Raw genomic sequence first — 22,515 nt, 5'->3', positions numbered from 1 at the left:
TAGATATTATGAAATTAGTTGGGTGAAAATTGAAGATGTATGACGGTAAATCTAGATTCAAAAGGAGTGAAGTTAGAGTTTTGATATCATAATAGGCCAGTGGATTCAGTCTTGAATTAGTGCAAATTAAAAACAACACCAGCAAAAGTGAACCCTATGAGGTTTATTCCTGACATATTATATGACCTAATGCGAAACAATTACATTTTATGAGCAAAAAAGATTAATAGATTGTTTAAACACTTAAATCTTAAAATAATGTAAGAACATTAATATTAATTACTAGATATTACTTTAAACTTAAATGATAATACATTGAAATTTATCATGAGCTCACCCAGAAAATATTTTACTTGAACAAAGCATTTAATAATTTAAAATGCCAATACAAATTACAAAAGGATCCTCTAATAAAGATATATTTGCTGATAATAAAGAATATAATAATAAGCCCTACAAGATAATGTTATAATAAATATCTAACATACATAAATTAATTAATTAAATAAATATATTAATAAATTAATATATCAAATGAAAAAATGAGATCACATCGTATAATGTCGCATTTAGGAAAATTTATTCAAAATGTATAATCAAATGAATACCGTATGCATACACTGAATAATATATATATATATATATATATATATATATATATATATATATGAGAAAATGAATTAACACAATAAAAATATATAATGAAAATCGTCAATTTGTATTTATATTTATATTGCTCTAAATAATTTAACTTTTGTTTTCCATAAACTTGTACGACCAGAAACCACACTTGAATCTATCTATCTATCTATATATCTATCTATTCTTCTATTAATCTATATATATATATGTATGTGTGTGTGTGTCTATGTATGTATGTATGTATGTATAAGGAGAGAAAGAGATAGGGAGAGAAAGAGATAGGGAGAGAAAGAGATAGATAGATGATGATTACATGATGATTTGCAACGTCTTGTCAGACGAGTGCCACTCCCTCAAACATTTAAAATCCATGAGCCCAAATGCCTGAGGGAGTATCTATACAAATATGATGTTACAGAGTCTTAGCTTTGTACGACAGCGAAGTCTCTCGCTCGGTTCAAAATGTTCAGATCCAGCAACAAGCAAGAGCAAGATAGCCAGCAACAAATTAAACTGCAGACCAGCTTAATGCGGGTAATGGTCTCCCGCTTTATGTTTTTTTTAAATCAAAGATTTGCTTCTCCTAGAAAGGTTGCCTTCACCACGGCTTACGGGAGCCCTCTCTACCCCAATACACACACACACACACACACACAAATATACACATAGATAGATCGATACATACATACATACATTGATTTATAGACACAGAGAAAGTTATAAAATCATATATGCAAATTTGGAAAAGGAAACTCATCTGTGTTTTATTCCCATATGGACTCCTAACAGTAAAGTCATGTTACTGTTCTCTACATATACACACGTAATATTTAGTTTTACAAGCTGACCAATCAGAGGAATTATTATTCTAGCCTAATGGTAAATATTTCTATTAGTCAATTGATAGGCTTTTCTTATACAAATGTTTGACTAATGTTTATTCTTTCTCTTTTGCCTTGTTTTAAACACGCGTGACTAAGGCTATTCTGTAAATGTTGAAAAAGTATTACGGGTTTAACTTCGGTGTGCAAGTATTACTTTTTCTTACTTTTATTTTTGATGTAGGAATGATTAGATTTATTTCATAACTTTCTCGTGTATTTTTATTAAAGTGTATTTTTTCTAACTCAGTTGTTTGCTATTTAATGTATACAATTAGACATGTATCTTTAATTTAGAATTTTAGATTTTTTTTTCTTAATTTAGGCATAATCTAGTATATTTTTATTATGTGCTGAAGTAATCATTTCTAAATTTCACAGCCAATATATGAGAGTTTTATGTGACTTCTTTTGAATTGAGGAAGGGATTAGTTACAGTGAAGTGTTTCTGATAAGATTTAGGAATGACTTTTTATCAATTATGGAGTGGGGTATACCAGATTTATTTATCACTGGTTCTCCTTGTGTACATATGTATGCATGTATGGGTAAATGTCTATATATATATATATATATATATATATTATATTATATTATATTATATTATATAAAAGGAACTGTGTATAGGTCTTGTGTAAATTCGTTTCCTATAGACTCCTAAATAGCCGACTGTTTTTTTTTAATTTCACATAAATGCTCATTATGTGCCTAGCAGTACTTTTAGATAGGTTTTGTATCAGAATGTCTACGAAATTAATCGGAAATCGATAATCGAACAATCATATCGAAGGAAAGCGCGTTTTTACTAAGAGTAAAACTATAGAGTTTAACATCGCAAGCACATTTGAGAAGTTTTATTACCGCACAAGCTAAGACAGCCCGACATATAAAATAAACAGTAGGTTCTTTGGTATGGCAGGAGCGCGTTCGACATGAATCTTTCTGTTTAGAGCATAACTAAACAATGATATTTGACTTTTGCATTTTAAACTTGAATTCACGCCATTATATAAAATAATTTTATAAAATCAACGACGAGGCCTTTACAGTACAATGTAAACAATATGGTATTCTGGACTAAGTAACTGCGAGGGGGTATGGGACGTTAGGTATTGATCGCGGCGGGTCCACAACAAGAACTGGAGATTAATCATTTGGATTGAAAACATGGTATTGTGAAACATTCGTTGAGCCTGATTCTATCCCGAGAAATGTCGAGTATCCCTGCTTATATATATATATATATATATATATATATATATATATATATATATATATATATATATAAGAATGTGTGTGTCCATGCATATATGTGTGTGTGAGGTGATCCCTTGAATGCTTACACCTTCCCTGTTTCTCTGATCACTTCCGATTCAAAATAGTGTTGAGGCTTCGAGGGAGAAACCCCAGTGGGTTCTTCTTTTGGATGTCCTTAGCTGCGGCAAGCGACGAAATTCCTTTCTTTTGAACTGGTTCTCTTTTGCAATGGAGACACGAAAATAAGTCGCCGAGCTTTCATGTCGATTTTTTCCGTTCCCTTTAGCGTAGGTCATGGGAAATCGATGCGATTCAAAGGAATAAATTGTTTCTTTTTTTTTTCAGTTGTTGCATGAAAGCAACGTTCGTAGAGTATGCTACCTCTTCATCGCCTTCTTCATTTTCACAACGTGTCCGTCACCAATTATGGACGTAGAGCAGCGTGAATTCTCGGAAAGATTCAAAATTTATGGAATGTTTACAACGGTCAGTACGATCCACTTTTATGGGTTTTTTTTTTTCAATTTGCAAACGTTTTTTTCTCCTATTATCATTCCAATCAGTATTATTGTGATTGAGATTTTTTAAAAATACGAGCATTTTTTATGTCAAACTTAAATATTTACTTTTACAAGTTTAATATTTCCCTCCTCAATCACCCATGACTCTCTCTCTCCCTCCCTCTCTCTCTCTCTATATATATATATATATATATATACATATATACATATATACATATATATGTGTGTGTGTGTATAATCAAATAATAGATTGATACATTAATAAAATCATTAAATAAATAAATAAATCTACTCACATAGATTACTACACTGTAGACACTTGCTAACATATCATGCGGTATTTTTTACCACTAAGCAACATTGCGTACTATTCATTTATATATATATATATATATATATATATATATATATATATATATATATTGCCAACAGAAACTATTATCAATAGTACCCTGGTTAAAGAAGACGGAATTTAATGTTTTCGTTGTTGTATTTGTTGTGTCAACTCGTCGAGCTTGTTTTCGTGTATCTGTAAATTAATTCCTATAGTATACACCAAAGCCTTTTTTCGGTAATCAAAGCGAATTTGATCTTCACGATTAGGTTTTATATATATATATATATATATATATATATATATATATATATATATATATATATATATGTGTGTGTGTGTGTGTGTGTGTGTGAACATTATTTAAGGTTTCACAATTTAGTTTTCTGCAGAAAATAAGCTTTGCTTATGAGATTATGATCGACTATGAATTAGTTTCTGGCAAACGATTTCTCTTTGAACTGATCCCATCCTGAAATATATTTCGATTCTGATGTCAATTTCAGTTATCTTTCCCCTCCTCATTATTGTGAAAAATTGAATTAAATCTCAGGAGTAATATGTATGCACATATGTAGCCAATGTCTTTTGTATAAAATGTATTCCCTAATACAGATTTATTGGTTAATAAGCTCGATTTTACAGACACTAGAATTTAATTAGATTTACATCCAGGAAACTGCATCTACACACACACAACGGGTAAACTACATGGTATAAAAGTTTGTAACTACCTCTCATCAACTAGGCTTGACTGTTTCTAGGAATCGAACCGAGACCATGTTTACCACAGTCCGGCGTGTTAACCTTTCCGGCATGAACTCATAGTTGAGTTTACTGTTTATTTTTATCGCTTATAAATTTAGATTTGTTGTTGTTTTTTAACGATGAATACGGTTAAACAGTGGCCTCGCCTCGAAGCTCATTTTTATTTACTTAGAAAGTCGTCCATAATTTATTTGGACGTACACACGTGTTTCAAGGTAACTACCTCTCATCAACGTTGCTTGACTGTCATTTAAAAAAAAAAGAATAAATATTTAATTCTAACTATATCCCTCGCGATTGTCGGTAGCCGAATGGTTCGAGTCCTTGCTAATGAAGCCAGACATGGCTTCTGTTGCCGGAGTTCGAATCTGTCGGTTGTGCTTAATCGTGGCATCCAGCGCTGATGATTCCCGAAAGGATGAAACACTAGTGTATGTAGGTATTTAATTATTATAGTAAATAATTATATATATATATATATATATATATATATATATATATATATATTCAGTAAAGTCGGTTTGCCTCAAACTCTACGCTAGACCCCCAGACAGACGCTAAACAATATGATATAAATGCAGGAGTGCCTCAGGGGTCTACTCTTGGACCTCTATTATTTCTAATATTCATAAATTACCCCCCTGACAAAATTGTCTGTGAGATGGGTATATATGCTGATGACATCACGCTCTATAACAGACACGACAGGAAAACAAATGAACACATATCTAAAGAAACGGCAGAAACACTAGAGAATGACCTCCAATCTGTAGTGGAATGGGGACAAAATGGATGGTCACATTCAATGCTGCCAAGACTAAACTTGTTTCCTTTAATAGCTACAAGAAACCTTCTCTACCACCAATAGGAATGGCCAACGGCTCTTTATCTGAAAGCACATCTTTTAAACTCCTCGGGTTAAAGTTCACAGGAAACATGCGTTGGAACAATTACATTGAGAGCATTGTCAGGACCGCTGCGAAAAAGGTAGGTTCTCTCTACCGTGTTAGAAAGCTACTAACGCCCGAAAGTATCCTGTACCTCTATAAGGACACCATTCGCCCATGTATGAAGTATTGTTGTCATATTTGGGTCGTTGCATCTGCTAGTAGTCTCTCACTCCTAGACAAGGTTCAAAAGAGAGTCACCAACCTAATAGGTCCTGAACTATTATCCAAGCTTCGGCCACTGTCCCATCGACGCAATGTAGCATCCCTCTGCCTGTTCTACAAGTACTTTAACGGTGTATGTTCTGACGAGTTGCAAGCACTTGTACCCCCTCTACGTAAATACCCCCGACAAACCCGACAATCAGTACAATCCCACCCCTTCACAGTAGAGATCCCTAGATGTAAGAGAGCCTTCTACTCCAGTAGTATCTTCCCCAGAACCGCTAAACTTTGGAACTCCCTGCCAGGTTCCTGCTTCCCCAACTGCATGTTCAAGTTTAACGTGAACCGACATCTTGTTGCCCAACTCCCTACCCAGTACCCCTGTAGCATGTGTCTCTTATATTAGCTCCCTTAATCAAAGTGGCAATGTGCCTTGTTTGGTGTGAAAATGGAATTTAAAAAAGTGGCCCAGAAGGAGATGACAACTATGATATAAAAATAGTAAGCTTAATTTTTATTTGCAGAGGTTTGAGTAGGTATAGTAACCAAGTGTTAAAAATACATAGAATCAGCTCAATGTTAAAAAATAATAATAAATTTGTCAGAAAGTTTTGGTAATATAATTTATGAAAACAATATTCATGTATTAAAATAATAATTCGTATCATATCAGAAGCGACCGTACAAAGATTGGTTGTTACTTCTTGATTATTGTATTATTCGTAAATGATTTTTTCCATTTATTATATTACATCACACGCACATACTATGGATACTTGTTTAAATAAAAGTAACAATTTAAAATATTTAAAAAAAAAATTATCTTACTTATTATACATCCTCTGGCGAAACTAAAAAAAAAAAGAAAATAATCATTAAATAATATTTTAGGTGCTTTATATTATTGCATGCCTTCTTTTTTTATCCTATTTCCTTATTTGCAAACCAAAAATCTTCTAGAAGCACCATTTTAATATTCTCATATTTAAACATCGAGCCAGTAATCAGTAAAGTCTTTCATTCAATTTCATCTTCCCAACGCACTCGGTTGAACTTTCTTTCAAAATGCTTTTCCATTAACTTCAAGTCGAAATTTACTCACAATTTCTACTCTTACGATTATGTCTGTTTAGTTTTTCAATATAATTTCTTTTTCATGTCCTTCAAGATTGTTTTATGTTATTTTCTCCGCATTCGTTATTGCGACTGGAAGACGTTGACAAATAAAGAAAAACCAAAGAAAAAAATATTGATTTCATTGTATGTTATTTTGTTATCTTTATTTGATTCTAAAAACTTATTGCTTATTGGTTCTAAAAACGTTTTTTTCTGAAATTGAAACCGTCGAAATTGATTTATCTCCCTTTGTTTATTTAGAGTTCGTTTGGTCTGTGCATTTGATAAAACGAAAACGGATTCAATTTTGGATTACTGAACAATCGCTTATCAACACGTATATTTACACATATACTCTAACATACATACGTGTATGCATACATGTATATATATATATATATATATATATATATATATATACGTGTATGCATGCCTGTATATATATATATATATACGTGTATACATACATGTATATATATGTGTATGGATACATGTATATATATGTATATGCATATATATATATATATATATATATATATATATATATGATTATAAGCCAGGCAAAATAATGAAAACATTACTTTCATCATAAGCCTTGCTTGAGTGAACTAGCCATTTAATTGTGTGAACATTAAAGTCACGAAAGGCTTGGATGCTGCAAAAATGGTTAAAAAGAGAATACGTGATGGATTTTCTTAAAGTTACTCTCAAAAATAGTATTCCTTTGATCGTTGTTACGATAGAAAACGCATATGAAACAGCCCTGTTTACAGATTCTACACGTAAATACGTTTCACTTTACTAGAAGATTCAAACTAGAATTGGATGACAAGACATTTATGTGCTTTAGACTAACGAAAAATTAGCCACTTGAATTTTCTCTATTACTATTCTTGATGTAAGACTATACTCTAATAAATCATACCTTTAACTGCATAGATACAGTACTTTCTTTAGATACCAATGCCCAAGTATATGTATTTGGCCGCCTTAATAATCACCACAGTAATTCGCTTGGTCTCTCGAGTCACACAGGTGCAGCTGGTAGCAACACATATTTTCAATATCCCATTCCCTGACACAAACTGGAACGTTCTGTACCAGCTTCCTAGATCATCAGGACTAGCAAACTCATTTTTAGACGTGTTTCTTAGCACAGTTCCCGAAGATTGTGTGATAAGTATCCATAGCCACCGAGAGGAAGCTTGTCACCTTGTCATATTGATACAGATCGACTCAAATTCTCGACCCCCATGTTGGCGAGCCTTTGTTTAAAATGAAAAGATATTTGAAGCGTACTTACTGGGAAGCCACCAGTGATCACATCATAGATGCGCATGGAGTAGTATATTTTCATTTTCTGCCGTACAGTACCCGATTGAGACCAGTAAATGATTCAAAGCAGCAATTAGAACACATGTTCCTAACAGGAAGTTTCAAAACGAACCCCACTCTCCCTAACTGTTCACATCTACTTGTTCAACTGTCGTTACTCAAAGGCAGCGTGGAATCTGCAGATTTCAGTTTATTAAAGCTGGAAATAATTATTGAAGTGGAATAATCGTAATCGGAATTCCCAGAAAATATATTGTGTCAGAGAAATTAGGAGCTCGTGATTTCCAGACAAATGTTTGGTGAATAATGGGGTTTTCAAGAAATGACCAACTATCAATCAACTATGTAGTTGTTTGCACGGTAACTGACCACTCTGTCAAAAATGTCCTTTTGCGTGATGAAACCACAAAACTACATAAAAACTACATCTTCTCATGTTAGTGATTTGATAAAAGAAAGAGACATATCGAAAGTGTTAGCATGATATGATGCCTACTGCACTATTAAAACATGTTCAACCAGATTGGCCCTAGTTCTACAAAAAATGTTCTTGCTTCTTTGACTGCTGGAAAATTATTTATGTTGTATCAGTATTAATGACTTCTGGTAAACGGACTGCCCATTTAATTATTACTCAATTTGCCCCCTTTTCATATTCTCAAAAATCTTTAAGTCATTAATCAGTCAGACATTATTCAATCACCTCATAGTTGCTAAATTTCTTTCCGAACGACAGTCTTGATTTATACAATCTCATTTTTCTACAGATATCCAAACTGTAATCTCTGAACGTATATGATACGCACTGGACAAGGCAAAGAATATTAGGGCAGTAATCCTTCATATATATATATATATATATATATATATATATATATATATATATATATATATATATATATATAACTACTTCATTTACTCACATAAAATTAATATACGAAAGTATAGATTTATGCGTAAACTTCAAGTATTTGCTCAATACGTAGGTAGAGCTAGTTAGTAATTTATAAAATATATATATATCGCCATATATATTTTATCAATTACTATATATATATATATATATATATATATATATATATATATATATATATATATAAGGCATTTGGCATAGTTTGGAATGAAGGTATTTTTTATGAAAATTAAATTATACTGTATTAGTGGAAAATACTTGATATAATCAAATATTTCGTAGACAAGAAGGAAATTAGGATGTCCTCGATAGTCGTACGCCAAAACAGTAGCATATAAATGCAGGTGGCGACAGGGTTCGATTATTAAACCTTTATTAGTCTTCATATTCATCCAATACTTACTTAATAAACTTGTCTTCGTGATGGATATGTTTGCTGATAACTCCGCACTCTAAACACACACGAGAGGAAAATGTAAAACACATATTGAAGACAATGGCTAAAATCTTAGAAAATGCCATGTAGTTTATAGTGGAATGGCGAGTTAGGTGGATGGTTTCATTTAATGGAGCCAAGAGAAATTTCCTTCTTTCAAAGATTACACGAAATCTTCCCACTCACTGGTTCCCATTACTAATTTAAATATTTTCGTCTAAACTCCTTTACATTAACAAGCAACACAAATTAATAGAAATACATTGAAGACATTGCCAAAGTTGCTGCTGAGATGGGTTCACTCTCTCTTGCTAGAAAACTGTTTATGCTTGAGAGTATCCTATAACTCTACAAAACCGTTATTCATCGATCCATGGAATATCGTTACCACATCTGGGCGTGTACATCTATTACTAGTGTTAGGAGAAACATATATACCCCCTCCTTATATCATAATGGATATATAGATATGAGCCAGACAGACCTCCCTCTCCACCCCCTTCCAAGTCAAGCCAGACAGACCTCCCCTTCCCCCCTTTCAAGTCAAACAGCAGACCTCCCCTTCCCAAGTTGAACAGCGAACAGTCGAACGACACAACACCATCCCTCCCTCACTGATCAACTATAAGCAGCAGTCAAACACCCACGCAAACATAGGTAACCATGACAGCCGACATCAGGCGGTCGTGACGTAAGCTCCGGAGGAAAGCGCGCGAGAAAGTTCAGTTTTCGAGTTGACAGCCGTTGGGAAATGATGACAATATTTTCTGCTCCTCAAAAAAGCAGAAATATGCACCAGCGTGGACAACGCATGGTGACCGGCAAATGATCAACTGAACTCAACTTGGCGGAGGGCCATGAGACCAAAAAAAGTGGCATTTACTCCAACACGGAATTACCTTGGTCAATATAATACAACGAGTGCCATTCTACCCGAGAACTTTGTCAGGACAAACCGCATATGGAAGACGACAAAGAAAGAAAAAGAAGTGATGAGGAAAAACTTAGGACATTATCACGTCATCGAAATGCGCGCGTCAGGAGAGCAGGTTGTTTTGCAGTAGTTTTTCGAATACTGGTTGTATTTTTCGTGTAAACATGGTCTCTGCAGGAGACGTTGCTTCAGGGGTATTCGGGTTCGGTGTGATCCTGTAAACCTGTAAGAGCTGTTGTAAGGCCTTATCTGAAAGTACTTCCGAAGCTGTCTTTAATGCTCTTTTCAAAGTGTCTACGAAACGCTCTGCCTGCCCATTTGAACTTTGATGATACGGAGGTATAGTTATGTGTTTTATTTGAAAACTATCGCAGAAACACTTAAAATTAGTTGATGTGAACTGTGTCCCGTTGTTGCTGTCTAAGTAATCGACAACGCCAAATCGGGCAAACATTCTTTGGAGGGAAGAGATAATGACCCCTGTAATGGGTTTCTTTCACCTGAGTACTTCTGGCCATTTTGAATATCTATCTTCTACAATCAAGTAGTAGACATCCTCCACTGGTCCTGCGAAATCCACATGTATTCTCGACCAAGGTTGCTCTGTGTTTAGCCATGGTTTGTAGGGGATTGGTGGCGGTTTAGATGCTAGAGAACATCCCTTGCAAAAATCCACCAAGTTTGAGATGTCTAAATCCATATTTGGCCAGTATACATAACTCCGCATAAGGGTTTTTGTTTTGTTTGTGGAGCAAATGAATTCATCTTCTTGGGCTTCACATTTTATTAGAAGTTGTTCCTTTACAACATAAGAATGGGTTACAAATATCATTTATAGATCTAACATAGCTTTAAAGAGTTCTAAAATATTTGAAAACCAAAACATTTATTGTATAAAAATGCATCAATATATAATTGAAAAAATTTTTCTAAAATTCTGAAAAAAATATAATTTAAATAAAACAATTTTGTAATGCAATCAAAATTGGATTGGTATAAAGGAAAATAGCCTCTTAGTTTTGTTTGTTTTTGAAGAAATATATAAATGAAATATTTTTTGGATTAAAGCAACTTTGAAGAGTCAACAACAAATTAACAATGTAAATGTTTTTTGGCCGAGAAGGGCCACCTGACGACAGTTTAGTAAAGCGCACAAAGAGAAGATGGCCACCGTCCGCATGCTGCAAAAGTGCATTTTGTTTTTTCGTGGACACAAAAAGTGTTAAATTTAAATTAGTTTTTCTAAATAAAGTCTAGTGGAGTCGGAAAAGGTGAAAGTAGGAACACGAAGAATTGGTGAGAAAAAGAAGAACATTTATATCAAGCAAGGGTTAGTGGTACAGAAAAGGTTAGTAAGTCCGTGGGGAGTCGTCTCTGTACGACATCCGGGATAGATCTCATTAAGCGGTCTAGTCTTGCTGATTATATGCCTAATGGGCAAGTTCATCTTAGTGGTTATAAGGATGTGTATGTCCCGAAACACCCCTTCCCACGCTTTTATGTTCCGGGGAAAAACGTTAATATTTCTTCCTTTTTCAGTCGATAAGGGGTTCAGTAACCTTTTTCTTCTGTGTCGATCCGCGCTGTTCCAAGTTTGTTTGGGGAGGCTCGATATCGAACACATATAATGTATCGCTAGCTTCTTCCTCGACTTAAGGCGTGTCTTTGCCATCGTCACGACGGCGTCTAATTTGATTTAGGTGTCTCTTGTGAGTTGTGCTAGGGCCTAGAACGATGTAGGTTGTGTTTCCAATTCTTTTGTCAATTGTTTCCTGTTCCCTAAACGATGTATTGTTTCCGTATGCTTTAAAGAAAACTTTTTTCTCCTGAGTTATACTTTTTCGTGGAGAACGGTAGTGGTCCGACCTAAATTTGCTTGTTTTGGCAGTAGTTTTTCGAATGCTGGTAGTATTTTACGTGTAAACATGGTCTATGCAGGAGACGTTGCTTTAGGGGTATTCGGGTTCGGTGTGATCCTGTAAACCTGTAAGAGCTGTTGTAAGGCCTTATCTGAAAGCGTTTCCGAAACTTTCTTTAATGCTCTTTTCAAAGTGTCTACGAAACGCCTGTATTGTCCATTTGATCTTTGATGTCACAGAAACACTTAAAATTAGTTGATGTGAACTGTGTCCCGTTGTCGCTGACTAAGCAATCGACAACGCCAAATCGGGCAAAAAGTTCATGGAGGAAAGAGATAACGACCCAAGTGGTGGGTTTCTTGCACCTGAGTACTTCTGGCCATTTTGAATAGCTATCTTCTACAATCAAGTTATAGACATCCGCCACTGGTCCTGCAGAATCCACATGTATTTTCGACCAAGGTTGCTCTGTGTTTGGTCATGGTTTGTAGGGGATTGGTGGTGCTTTAGATGCTAGAGAACAACCTTTGAAAAAATCTACCAAATTTGAGATGTCTAAATTCATATTTGGCCAGTATACATAACTCCGCATAAGGCTTTTTTGTCCTATTCTTTCCTGGATGACCTGCGTGAAAATCTCTTTGCATGTGTTTCTGTAAAGTCTTGGGTATAACCACCCTTCCACTATATACTAGTACGTTGTCACACAAGTCCGCTATGTGTCGATGTTTTTCCATGATTTCTTTTGTGAAGCAAATGAATTCATCTTCTTGGGTTTACATTTTATTTCATGTAGGGTAACTGGTAGTTCTTTAATCACGTTAAGCATCAAGTTCTTGATCTCGCTGTCGTTTTTAAAAGAAGCGATGTCAGTGTCTTTTAGTGGTTCGCTTTGAGTTGGAATTAACCTCGACAATCCGTCAACATGGCCATTTTTTTTCGTGAGGGAAGGTATTCTAACTTTAAGTTATAGTTAAGTAAGATCATACCCCATATCAGTAATCTGTCTGCTTTATATACAGTTAGTCCTTTTTTTCGACCCAAAGATAGTTAGGAGCGGTTTATGGCCAGTTTGCAAATTAAAATATCTTCCATGCAAACAACGATGGTTCTTTGTTACTGCGAATATTATTGCGAGGGCTTCCTTCTCGATCTGCGAGTAATGTTTTTCCGAAGGTAATAACGTACATGACGCATGTGCCACTGGTTTCTTGTTTCCATCTGTGTAGTATGTAAGCGCCTATGCTCTTGCGTCGCTGGAAACTATGATATCTAATTCTGGATTGTAATGTGTAAGAGATAGGTTGTGCGTCAGTGCAGTTCTTATTTTGTTGAATACCGCCTGGCATTCAGATGTCCATACCAAGTACTGTCTTTCTTCAAAGGTTTGTTAAGTTTATGCATGTTGGGAATAAATGACTGGTAATAGTTGGCCAGTCCTAGAAAGTTTTGTAGTTCGATGACGTTCCCGTGGTTTGGCATGTTCTTTATTGCAGTTGTCCTGTCAGGATCTGGTCTCCTTTGTCAATTATGTATCCTAGGTATTTCATTTTTTCTAGGAAAAATTCGCACTTTCCTTCTTTACCTTTGAAATAGAAATCCTATATCTGTGAAGATACTTTTTGTATGTGCTCTCTATGTTGTTCCTTGGATTTGCTGATGATAATTATATCGTCCAAATATGCAGTTGCGAAACCGAGTCCGTCTAGCATAGTATCCATTATTTCTTGAAAACTCGCCGGAGCAACCTTCACTTTAAATGCTAGTTTAAAATTTGCATAAACCCTTGTGTTTTTTTAGCATTCATTTTTTCTAGCGAAGCGAATGGTACATTCCTTTTTTTTCCTAAAAACTTGTTCTGCCTTGGGTTTCAGTTCAAATTTAGCTGTCGCTTTCCTACATTTACTCAGACCCGCTGAAAAAAATTCAGGAAAAAGCTTTTTTAGATCCGCTTTAAATTTTTGATTTTCTGTAGAAAGCAATTACTTTTTGACAAAAAGTGTTGATCGGTACATCCCACAGATTAAATTCCTGAAACCAATCGGTCCCAACAAATTTTCTGTGTTCTTGAGCACAAATAAGTTCAGTTTTTTTCGATGTACCATTAAAAGTGACATTTGTAGTTAGTTCTCCTTCAAAATTTATTTTTTCTCCAGTTATCGTTTTTGCTCACTTGCCAGTTTTACGCATAGTCAGCTTATTTAAATTTCTCCACGTCTGTAAATTTATTATGAATAAGTCCGACCCTGACTAACTGTAATGTAACGTCCTTGTTTCAAATTCTAACTAAGACGTATTTTCGACTGTTATTTTCGTCTTTCTTATTCATTCTCGTCTGTTGAATCCGAATTTTACTTTTCTTCTGCCATTTGCAGCGTGAGCTTTTGTGTCCTAGTTTTCTTGCAAATAAAACATTTGGTGCGAAAAGGGACATCCTTTGACCAATGCAAGTTTCTGCAGCGAAAACGAGGGATTGAAGGCTTCTGCTTACCTTGTCTTTCGTGTTGGAGTGGAAGATAGCGTCCAGTTTTCGTTTTGTTTTTTGGAGAGCACCCATTAGTTCTTCTTTGTATATTCTTTATTTTTTTTTTACATAGGCATCACCACTTATCAAGGCCAAGAGGCCACTCAAGGATAAGGGTTAAAGAGTGTACAGTAGACATTGGACAATATAGTTATCATTAGTAATGAAAATTTTGTAAATTTGATAACTTATATGGAACGGCTCATCAAGAACTTATTTACGTTAGATTTGAACACAACCATATTGTAGTCAGCCGGAAAGCAGGAAAACGGAAGACAATTCCACAGGCGTGCAGTTCTAAGAAAGAAGCTTTGTTCATGGATTCTACGTTTAGGTTTAGGCACAGATAAAGAGTGGGGGGAATTATTGACAGTGTGTACAGCTAGACGAGTGTTTCTTGTGAAACTTTGGCGAGGGGGGACCATAGATTGAAGCTCAGTTGAACACCTTCCATGAAAATAACGATAAAGCAGAGACAAACTCGCAACATCTCTTCTGTGAGATAGAGGTTGCAAGGAAGAGAAAAGGATATCTCCTACGAGGCTACGAAGTCTATTTTGAACTCTATAAAGGCAGGACAAGTCCTTTCTAGCAGCTCCTGCCCAGATGTGGCAACAATATTCCATCCTTTGACGTACCTCGCTCTTATATAGATAGAGAATAGCATCAGCAGTGAGATATTTACCGGATCGATAGAAAGATGCCACCATTTTTCCAGCGGCCTTGGCAACAGATTTGATGTACGTGTTCCATTCAAGATCATGAGTAAAGGTTAAGCCCAGAAGCTTGTCAAAACTTGAGGCCTCCTGAAGACGAGAGCCATTCATTTCAATTGATGCCAAATGTGGATCAGAATGTTGATGATGTAATGAGAGAAGCTTGGTTTTAGATGCATTAAAAGTAACCAGCCACTCCTTTCCCCATTGTACTACATGCTCAAGATCAGAGGAGAGAGAATTGGAGAGAACTTGGTCGTTTACTGTCTTAGCTGTGCTACCATAAATGGTAGTGTCGTCAGCATAAATGTCTACAAATGCGTGCAATACTATCTTCCTCGATGTTCTTTGAGTCTTTCCTGATACTAATGATCCTTTGGCAATCTTCCGCCAGATTTTGTACAATTAAGATTGGTTCACTTTCCAGTTTTGACAAAACTTTTCGACGGATCTGAGAGACATTTGTCGAAGTTTAACCCTGGACGAATACGAGGCACCGTAAATCATCGGCACTCAATTCTGATAATTTAAAATCGTCACAGTATTTGTTAACAATCGAGGCAAACGTCAAATTGTCCATATTGTCTTTTTTCGTAAGGCTCAAACATGTCCACTCTCTATGGAACAGCGACGATTTCGACAGTCGTTTAACGGTTTCCGTAAACGCCAGATCGCTAGTGTTTTGTGGCAAGATATAGTCGACGAATTTATCGTGTTCCGTAGCCCCTAATTTGCTGAGTAGCAAACGGACTTTTTTTTTTGGTCTACCCAATATCCTCAGTCGATACTGTACAAATCTTCATACCGTCTGAAATACATTTCAAATATTTCATTTTCTTCAGGACACTAAGTGAAATTATTTATTGTACTTACTACGCCACTCTGGGAAAAGGCTGTATCGCTCTCTGTAGCTTGACCCCTTTTCATTAAAACCTGTAGTAGTGCTTCAGTTGTCTCTTTCAGTTCCGTTTGTAATGCAAAAAGTCTGTAAACAGTTCTCTTTTGTATTTGGATCATTCTTTCTTTCTGCCTGCTGTATTTTATCGTCAGCTCTTCTTTGCTGATCCATTTGAAATTCAATTAGACGTGTTATCGTCTCTTTCACATCTTCCATAGTGTCTCTTTATTTTATGTTCTCGACGAGAAAAAGAAGTCTATTGTAATTTACGGACTAGTATACTCTTCAGTAGCTGTAGCAGAAGTGCAAAAATTATGCATTAATTTTACATAAACTTATTTTCTCGTTGATACGTGTTTCTTTTGTCTCAGATATGCTAAAAGTTCGGAAATGGAAATAGATTTGTTTTACTGTAGAGAAAAAATAGTACAATATACTGCATACAAAATACACCATGCAATATACAACATGAAATATACAATACATTATAAAATATACAACAAAATATGCAATATTGCACATACAATGTAAAATATACAATTAAAATAGAAAAGTGGACTTGTGTTCAGTTACGGTTTACAAAAAAATTGTTCCGGGTTCCGGTTTTCAATAATAGATATCGTTGTGCGAGTAGATTTTTTTTCTCACACCGCTGGCGAGCAAAAGTTTAACCAACCGAAAAGAGTCTTTCTTTTTAAAAGTGCTTTGAAAAACTTGACAGGTGAAAGAAAATAAAAATAGAAGGTACCATTTCCTTTCAGTGTGCGCGCCGTTGCAAAAAATGGGTTGGAAGAAGAAAGAAAAACTTTTTTTTAAGTCAACAAAAAAAAATGGCTTCCCAGCACGTAAAAAGAATATTTGCCTTTTTATCACAGTCTCTTTCATTTTCTTCTATCGGTATAGTTCAAACAAACAATTAATCGGTCACAATAACCACTTTGTCATTAAACAAAAATTCCTCCTGAAATTTCAGTATAACAGAAGAAAAAATGATCTTCAACATATGTAATTTGCATAAACAAAAAAAGTCCATATGTAATTTGCATAAACAAAAAAAGTCCATATGTAATTTGCATAAACAATTCAGTCGACCCGTTCTACGGCAAATTAAATGGAAATGACTTTTTTTTTCGTTCAGCAAGCATGAAAAAAGAAATTCTACTTACACTTTCTTTGGATAAATAAATTTAAGTGTAGACTTTTTTATACTGCAGTTTTTCGTCGTTGAACTTTTGCCTTGTAACTTAGAAAGTTTGCAATTGACAATTTCGTACATTTGAAAGTTGAAGTTTTTGCGTGTTAGTCCGTTTTAAAAAAAAATTTTTCTTTTTTTTTTACATCCTTGTCGCTATTGTAGTGGAGTCGGAAAAGGTGAAAAGTAGGAACACGACGACTTGGTGAGAATAAGAGCATTTATACCAAGCAAGGGTTAGTGGTACAGAAAAGTTTAGTAAGTGGGGAGTCGTCTCTGTACGACATCCGGGATAGCTCTCATTGAGCGATCTAGACTTGCTGATTATATGCCTAAACGGCAAGTCCATCTTAGCGGTTATAAGTGTGTGTATGTCCCTACAACCGTAAGTATTTGTGCTATTATTTGATACTACAAGAATGTTTTTTCTTTGTGTGTATCGTAATACAGCACGGAATGTTAAAATTTAAACTAATTTTTTAAATTAATATATGGTTTCGTTTTTCGTGTGTTCCGTTCGGTTTCCTCATATAATCAACCGTATCCAGTTCTGGTAGCTTGATTTTTTTTCCGAGCAGTGATCTTGGACGATACCGATAAATATACATTTTTTTTTTCTTTTGGAGGGATGGGCGCCTAGATTCATAACTATATCTACCTCAGATCTGACTACGCCGGGCGTCCTTGCTAGCTTAGATAAATACTTTTGCAGTTTTAACCAGAGTAACAATATCAGAACATCTCTATTTACCCCGTGAATACTAACATCAATATATTACATATGAATGAGTCTCCTGTGGAATTTCCACAGGCCTCACGTTTTTGTTTGTTTTGTTTTATTTATAGCACAGCTAATCAATTTAATAGCCCACCAAATTTATATAATTAAAATAAAATTTAAACATTCATAGAAGGAAAGCACATAATAGTTAACGAAGATCTCCGTGTTTAAAATGGTTTTCTAAACAGTAACATTATTATTTAGGAATTCGTTCGTTACAATAGAAGAAGGCGTTGGTAATATGTTGTTCTTACATCGTGTTCTCATTTTACCTACCAATCGTCGGCTATTTTCAACTGTTTATGAAAACTTTCAAGTAGGATGTCATACACTAACGACGAACAGATATATTTTTGCTTTGTTTAAAATCAAAATAAATCATTAGTTGTCTTTCAGTTTGCAATACATTACAAGGAAAACATTTGAGAAAAAATATACCCAGAAATTACTCGGGGGTTTATGTAATAATTTTATAATTTACAAAAAAAAAAAAAAAAACACAAAAACAAAAAAAACAACAAATCTCTAACTAAATATTTTTAAATATATATATATATATATATATATATATATATATATATATATACATATATATATATAAGTAAAATGTATGTATGTGGTCTGTGTACATTTCCCTACAAAATAATTCTCTCAATTTTCAGTCTCGAGACTCGAGGTTTGATATAAGGACTTTGAGATTTAGGAAAAATCTTTTTAATCGGTTTTTGGCCGGAAATTTGGCTTTCAAGGTGTCAATGTTCAACGATTTTACCTTTGAAAACCATACCAAAACCTTCTGGCAATTTTGGGTCTAAACATTTGAAATTTTAAATGGAGGTTACTTGGACTTTTTAATTTGATTTGATCCCAAAAGAATAAATGTTAAGGGATCAAATTGGGGTCACTGTAAAAAAAATTACCTCTGCGGTATCTACCAAATTACTCAGCCAACTTCTGGTCTAAATATTTTAATTTTTACATACAGTGTATTCAAATATAGGGCAAGCTTTTTAATCGGCTTGGGTTGAAAATTTAAGCTGCCAAGTGGTCAAAGTTTAAAAGAGTTGACCTTTGCTGTGCTTATCAAATACTCAGCAAATGATGGGTCTAAAATTTGAAATTCATGCATAACTGCTATTCAGACATGCGGCAAACATTTTAATCAGTTTTGAGGCAAAAATTTGTCTGCCAAAAGGTCAAAGTTGAAAGTGTCATCTTTGCAGATTATATGAAATTCCTCCTCCAATTTTGAGTCTAAACAGTTGAAATTTTAAATGCAGGTAACTTAAACATGGTAAAACTTTTTTATTTTGATTTGAAATTAAAATAATATATTTTAAGGGGTCAGAATTGGGGTCAAGTAAAATTAACGTGTACCTCTGCGGTATCTACGAAATTACTCTGACAAACTTTTGTCTAAACATTTGAAATCTTACATAAAGTGTATTCACGCGTAGGGCAAGTTATGAACAGTTCATAGAGACCGGGCAAAGCCGGGCTGAAAAGCTATATATATATATATATATATATATATATATATATATATATATATATATATATATATATAGAGAGAGAGAGAGAGAGAGAGAGAGAGAGAGAGAGAGAGAGAGATAGATAGATAGATAGATAGATAGATATAGATATAAAAAGCGCTATAAAAAAGGTAGGGAAGACTCTAGGGGCCCCTTTCATCAGCAAGCTCATCAGGAGTCAATCGTTGAATTTCTATCAAGTGTAAACAAAATGTCACGCAAGAACGAAGACTTAAGTGGGGATTACTTATAAAATTATAACGAATGGATGAAATGGACACAATTTATATATATATATATATATATATATATATATATATATATATATATTTAAAACTAAATGAACGGCGAATGGGATTACGAGTAAAAATAAAAATTACGAATAAATTATACGTTTTAGAATATATACAATTGTATAAAATATATGTACAAAATGGGATATGTAGGGAAGTTAAATTTAAAATATATCCTCAAATAAGTCCACAAATTTTACGAATTCCTTCTGTCGACAGAGAGAGGATCTGTGTGAAAAATAAAGACTGGCTCCAGAATCCACAGGTGATTCGAAGAGTCAGCCCGGTGTAAAATACTAAACCAGTCCATTTTATATGCATTGGCACAGGCTGGATTTTCAGCGAGGTGCCGACCAAATTAATATATATACGTTCTTCCCGTTACACAACAGTTCCAGATTTTCTTTTGATTAAATCATTACATGTGAGGGAAGACCAGGACTTAAATAACAAGTTAGCAAACAACTTAAAGCTTGCTTCGCCGTTTGACATGAATTATGAAAGAGATATTTAATTTTATAAGAGAGCGTCAGCAGTTATCAAAATTGCAAATTAATTTATTCAGAAATAAAAATAATAATTTATGCATGACAAATTATATTACTGATGCAATTCTATACATATTTTAGCCATATATCTAGACTAATAGCGCGTCCAAACACAAGCGAAACACGTTTTCTTATCGTGGTTAACGAAAGGTATGCATAAGTTAAAATAAGAATATTCATAATGATAGTAAATGATTGTGATCATTTTTATGATAATACAATATCGTCTTTGTTTCTGTTGCATTGTGGTTGTTTGGTTGGAAATACATCCTCTTTCAAAAACTGCTTCATTGTTTTGGAATTTATTATTGCTTATTAATAGGGTTTCTACTCACTCTTGAGGCAGTTTTATCATAGCCTATACAGGAAAACATTATATCGCTGGAGGATGGGAGTATACATATTTTTTTGTGAACAATATCAACAAAACGAAGAGAGAGAAGACGATGAATATAGGTTGTTTAAAGGAGACTAAAGAGGAGGAATGAATCAATAGTGATGAATAATGCAACAGCAGTAATTTTCGTTGTGTTCATCCGAGCGTAATTCTTGTCCAGAACTTTGTTATCGCGATAAAACAACCCTAAAAACTAAAACAAAATATTGCAAAAATACAACTAAAATTATTCATTAAAATGCGCTTAGAACGTGTTTTTGAGTTCTTTGTTTTCTCATCCGCCTTTTTTTTATTTCTCTGTCTATATCTCTCTTTCTCTCTTTCTCTCTTTCTCTCTGTGTTTTTCGTTCTCCTTCTCCCTCTATTCCATTTTCTATTTCTGGCTCTCATCGAGTCTTGTGCTCTAAGGATTACAAGTGTGGACTTTGAATTCGGCGTGCCAGGTTCGTGGCCGTCGAGTGCTTTTTATTTACTAATAGTCGTTACATATTAAAGCCAGAAGCTACTTGAGGATAAGAGTTAGTGATATTGTCAGTTTAATGATGAGCAATATTACGAAAACATTGAAGACGGAAAACAAAGCGAATAAAATTCGACTAATACAAATTCTCCAAAATTATTTGTTAACATTGGCCTTTAAGAAAGTTATGTTATTGTACGCATGGAAACAGTCTCGTGGTAATGTGTTCTACATATCTTGTCGTACTTGGAAATTGTTTCTCTCGAAATCAGGAATCATAACAGAATTTTTGAAATGAACTCTTCATTTAATCCACTGGGGTAACATGCACTCGTTTCGTACATATCCTCAAGTTCGACAGACATATTTCCGAGTTCGTCGTGTCTTCAGTGAGAAAAAAAAAATGTGGAGTGGGAAAGAAAATATCTCTCACTAGATTGTGAAGTGTATTTCGTACTCTGCCAATACAGGCAAAATGAATAATCTGTGCGGCATTTCTCCAATTCTTGTAGCAGATCTTTACTCATATAAATATGGAGATTTTCAGTAATAGTCAGGAATTTCCTGGGGTGTGAGAATAAACAACTATGTTCTAATGGCATTAAAAATGTGCTAGATGCTAGACTTATTCCTCTGTTTTGAGCTTTTACCAGGAAATTAGCAGTTTATACGTCTAGGCGTTTCAATGATTATCAAGCCATGCATTCGAACTTATGCAAAGCACTGCTAATAAAAGAAAAAGAGAAATGTTGTTTTAGAGTTGGTAAACGTAACAAGACACTTTTCTTCATTATATTAGTTGCTGCAGCTCGAAAGAAAAAGAAGCAACAAATATTTGAAATCGGCGCTGATCGGAGTGCTGCCATAGACATAAAGAGAATAAAATGCTAGAAAGTTTTTCAACATTCTTTTTTAAAGATCATTGATAAAAATCTTTAAAACTCGTTGACTCAGAATCTGTTCTTGAGATACACCAGCGTTGATGTAACGCGCCTTACATTTCACATTTTGCAAACTACTTAAATAAAAATGCATGAAGAAATGGTTTTAATTGTTTATACAACAG

This window comes from Euprymna scolopes, chromosome 15, assembly GCF_053919585.1.
Source record: "Euprymna scolopes isolate OS-2025 chromosome 15, ASM5391958v1, whole genome shotgun sequence".
NCBI classification, from domain to species: domain Eukaryota; kingdom Metazoa; phylum Mollusca; class Cephalopoda; order Sepiida; family Sepiolidae; genus Euprymna; species Euprymna scolopes.
This window is presented reverse-complemented; position numbering follows the sequence as displayed.